Here is a 4,834-nt window from a genome sequence, read left to right on the forward strand (position 1 = left end):
GATTTGAATTCATGGTTATTGCCAATCGCAGAACCTGCGCATACCTCCGCAATGCCCTTGATGCCCTTCGTTTCCGCGGAGTTTCGACCTTTAAACTGCAGACCACCTTTGGTGGCCACCCTTCCCGTTTCCTGTACAGGTAGGAACAGACGAAGGTGAGCCAATCTTAGTTTCAGTCCCACCTTTTCCCTCCTTCCCAACTATTCTTCCAATGGCAGGAACAGTTGCAGTATTTGAATGCCCGCCCTCCTGCCAGGCAGATATCGGCGGAGGACGGCAGGAGATTGCTGAGATTCGTCCGGTTGGAGGATGCCAAAAAAAGAATACAGTGGATTCACGACGACCGCATTTCATAAGACGAGCTGCTGCGAGTTTGCATGGAGTCGCTGGAGGGGACTTCAGAGGAAGAAGCGAAAGGAATAGCGAAGCTACTTGATGAATCGGGCCATGTTCTCGTATTGAAAAAGACTGTCTATTTTTGTCCTTACAAGGTATATCTAAATCAGAGCTTCTTTAGCATTTCCGGGGCTCAGGATTCACTGATTTGGGATTTTTGGTTGTGGTTTCACTGATATTCTTTTTTCTTTGGTGTGGTTTCAGATAGCAAGAGCTTTCGAGAAGATCATGCCTACGCCCCTTGCAACGAAGAGCGATCCTTACAAGGAAGAGCTGGAGAGACTGGAGAAAGAAAAGGAGGAGATTGCTCAGAAAGCTCAGAGTCATGCCATGACAGAATTACGGTTGGGGTTGGGGTTTTTTGGACTTCAGACAGCGGGTTTAATGAGGTTGACATTCTGGGAAGTGTCATGGGATGTGATGGAGCCCATTTGCTTCTTTCTTACATCAATTTACTTCATGGCTGGATATATATTTTTCCTAAACACATCGAGAAATCCTTCATTCCAGAGCTTCTTCAGCATTCGCCTCGGTGCCACGCCGAGAAGACTGATGAAGAAAATGAATTTTGACATAGAACGCTTTAGAGAACTCCGGAGGTTATCCAGGCCTGGGTTGAAGCCCCCTTATTGTCGCAGGTGTCTCTGTAACTGTGATGATAGTCACAGTATTCACAACATTGGGACTTGCCACAAGATAATGAGCATGTTTCTAGATCAGGGACTCAAATACATAGTTCCCTAAAGAATTTTCCATGGCTCTGAGTGCCACCCTAAATGATTTCTCCTCCCCTTTATTATAAAAATCAAGTCGTTTGGGCTCAACTAGCACCGAAACTCCAGGAGGAGACCTCACCTTTGCCTTATATGTTGCAGGTCCCTCTGCCACATTTTTTGCCTTTATTTTCACAGTCACATAACCTTAAATCAGCGGAAGGGTGATTTATCATATAATATCTATCTCTCTATAATTTTCTATTATGTTATATGCCTTCCTAAGCCTCTCAACTATCTTGTCATGGTAGGAACATTGTTGATGTCCAATGAGCATAGTTAAGGTGAAAATGTGGATCTCTAACAAATATAGTCATTGTGAAAATATGGATTAATTATTTTTGAATGTGCATGTATGTGTGTGAGAATAAAAGGATAAAAATGTACACTTGTAGTCATAATGGCAGACTTAATAGCTGTAGGGTTCCAATGAGATATGCTCCCTTTAATAAAGTTGCAACACTTACAACATGTGGGCATGACAAAGATTTGCCAGAAAGTACATTGAAAGGTACATACCAATGATCAAATGAAAGGCCATTCGTTGATGTTTCCATTGAATATATTTCTAAGATGTTCAACCCTGGAGCTGTAATATTAGGCTTCATTGGAGAAACAATTCAAAAATTTGTGTGTGAAAAATGCATTGTCATACAATTCGTTATCATCATGTAAACACAAAAATTTGGGGAGTGGAATATGATCTTCAGGATGTCTGGAGTAAGATAATTCGGTCCCTGAGAGGAAAAGGTTGTCATCACTAGAGTTGGCTTTGCATGCAATTCAGTTCTTGCAGGAGAAATGTAAGCAACAGGAGACCTGAATGAGAAATTTTTTATAGAAAATTAGGATTTTCCATGCAAGGACCTTAGTTTACTACAATAATTTTCAATGTAGGGCTAATATAAGTAAAATTGTTGTCATGAAAACCTACATTGTAGAATTGATGTAGTCAAATACATTTTCCCCATCAATTGCATTCAACTTGGTAGCTAGAAGAACCTGACAATCTGAAGTAACATCATTGGAATTTACGGGGTCATTGCAGAGGTTCATGCCTAATCCTCCTGCCATGCAAACTGCTTCAACCTTCTCAATTCTTGCATTGATACCACGAAGGCAAGAAACAATCTGTCATTTAACTTTGTGGAGATCTAGAGATTTTAGGAAGCGATGTTTTCTACAACATTATTACATTGAATCTATTTAGATTCATCAAAGATGTAGTTTTTCATTCCTTGGACTAACACTAATCCAAATTTATCCTTTGGAAAGAATATGTCATATTTATAAGTTTAACTTTTTGTTATTACGAAAATCATTAAAATTTGTATTATGTAGCATACCCAACAATTTTATTTTGATTTGGAGTTGTAACATCAGATGATGATACTAGAGGGCACATTTTTTTCTTTGGTAGTCGGTACTTAGATATGATTTGTCCCTGGCATAAAATGAGCTTTCCAGAATAATGCAAGGGAACACATTTGACTTCAATTCCCTTCAGAGGCCTTCTAATGGTTCAAAAAAAACCCCTTAAACTTGAAAAACTAGATACATGGATTTTTCAATCTGATAGAGGACAAAAGGAAAAGTTCAATAAGCACAATTTCCCCTGAAATTTTCATTAAAGAAAATTACCATCATAGCACTTGAACTACTCTTATATCAATGCATGTGTTCCATACATTAAAAAATATACAATGGTTTTAAAACGACTTGCAATGTGAACAGAACGAAACGAGTAATAAGCCTATCAACCTACTTTAGTTTCTACATGTTTTAGGGATAAATTTCTTCCTCGGTGGTTGTGGGAAATAATTTTGTATATCGATTTCATATGATGAGTTAAATGTGCTTTCAGATTTACCTAAAAATAAGAATGAAAATACAGTATACTCAATATATATGTTTTGTTGTTTTCAAGAAGATCGCTTGAAGGAAATTGTCAATCAATACTACTTTCTCCCACGGTTATAATCCATGGAGCCACATTTATAACTTTCCTCAGAGTTGGACCATCATTTCCAGCGGAACAGACAACTACGTTTTCTTCGTGGAGTCCATGGAATGCTCCACTTGCAATTTCATCCTGAAAATAATTAGATAAAGGAGGGTGAGATCTGAGGGAAAGAGAGAACACATCAACTCCATCATGTACCCCTGCATAAAAGGCTGCAAGAGTATTTGTATCATAGCATGATCCATTTGGAGTGGGAGGCCAACTTATTTTTATGCCGTAAGGCGTTTCCCTCTGGAATCAACTCCCTTCCTTGATTACGTGTCATTTTGTGCACCATACGATTAGATGTTAGACGATTACACAAATTTCAAGCGTTAGATCAATGGCAAGGGGAAGAGACACGGGTGGAATGGAGTGGTCACTGTGATTTGAATTCATGGTTATTGCCAATCGCAGAACCTGCGCATACCTCCGCAATGCCCTTGATTCTCTTCGTTTCCGCGGAGTTTCGACCTTTAAACTACAGACCACCTTTGGTGGCCACCCTTCCCGTTTCCTGTACAGGTAGGAACAGACGAAGGTAAGCCAATCTTAGTTTCAGTCCCACCTTTTCCCTCCTTCCCAACTATTCTTCCAATGGTAGGAACAGTTGCAGTATTTGAACGCCCGCCCTCCTGCCAGGCAGATATCGGCGGAGGACGGCAAGAGATTGCTGAGATTCGTCTGGTTGGAGGATGCCAAAAAAATAATACAGTGGATTCACGACGACCGCATTTCATAAGACGAGCTGCTGCGAGTTTGCATGGAGTCGCTGGAGGGGACTTCAGAGGAAGAAGCGAAAGGAATAGTGAAGCTACTTGACGAATCGGGCCATGTTCTCGTATTGAAAAAGACTGTCTATTTTCGTCCTTACAAGGTATATCTAAATCAGAGCTTCTTTAGCATTTCCGGGGCTCAGGATTCACTGATTTGGGATTTTTGGTTGTGGTTTCACTGATATTCTTTTTTCTTTGGTGTGGTTTTAGATAGCAAGAGCTTTCGAGAAGATCATGCCTACGCCCCTTGCAACGAAGAGCGATCCTTACAAGGAAGAGCTGGAGAGACTGGAGAAAGAAAAGGAGGAGATTGCTCAGAAAGCTCAGAGTCATGCCATGACAGAATTACTTTGGGGTTGGGGTTTTTTGGACTTCAGACAGCGGGTTTAATGAGGTTGACATTCTGGAAAGTGTCATGGGATGTGATGGAGCCCATTTGCTTCTTTCTTACATCAATTTACTTCATGGATGGATATATATTTTTCCTGAACACATCGAGAAATCCTTCATTCCAGAGCTTCTTCATCATTCGCCTCGGTGCCACGCCGAGAAGACTGATGAAGAAAATGAATTTTGACAGAATGCTTTAGAGAACTCTGGAGGTTATCCAGGCCTGGGTTGAAGCCCCCTTATTGTCGCAGGCGTCTCTGTAACTGTGATGATATCTAAGATCCCTAACTCTGTAATTTTTTTAGCATTTTCATGTTGATTATTTGTTTAGAATTATTTGGAAATGCTATGAAATGGATTGGTTGACCAGAATAGTGGATATGGGTTACATTGTTACTGCTTGATTATTGAATGATTAGTTCTGCACTGTAAGACTGTTTGCGCTATTGAAAGACCAGACAACCTTTATGCCAGAATTGCTATCTTATTATTTGAAC

General features: G+C 40.2%; 1 pseudogene; it reads left to right on the plus strand.

Annotated features, from left to right (window-relative positions):
* Positions 1-377: 377 nt before the first annotated feature.
* On the plus strand, positions 378-1,140 carry LOC149187311 (calcium uniporter protein 4, mitochondrial pseudogene; annotated as a pseudogene).
* Positions 1,141-4,834: the final 3,694 nt, after the last annotated feature.

Source organism: Pinus tabuliformis, chromosome 3_1, assembly GCF_031772625.1.
Source record: "Pinus tabuliformis cultivar Carrire ecotype Pingquan chromosome 3_1, CPIR1, whole genome shotgun sequence".
Lineage (NCBI taxonomy): Eukaryota > Viridiplantae > Streptophyta > Pinopsida > Pinales > Pinaceae > Pinus > Pinus tabuliformis.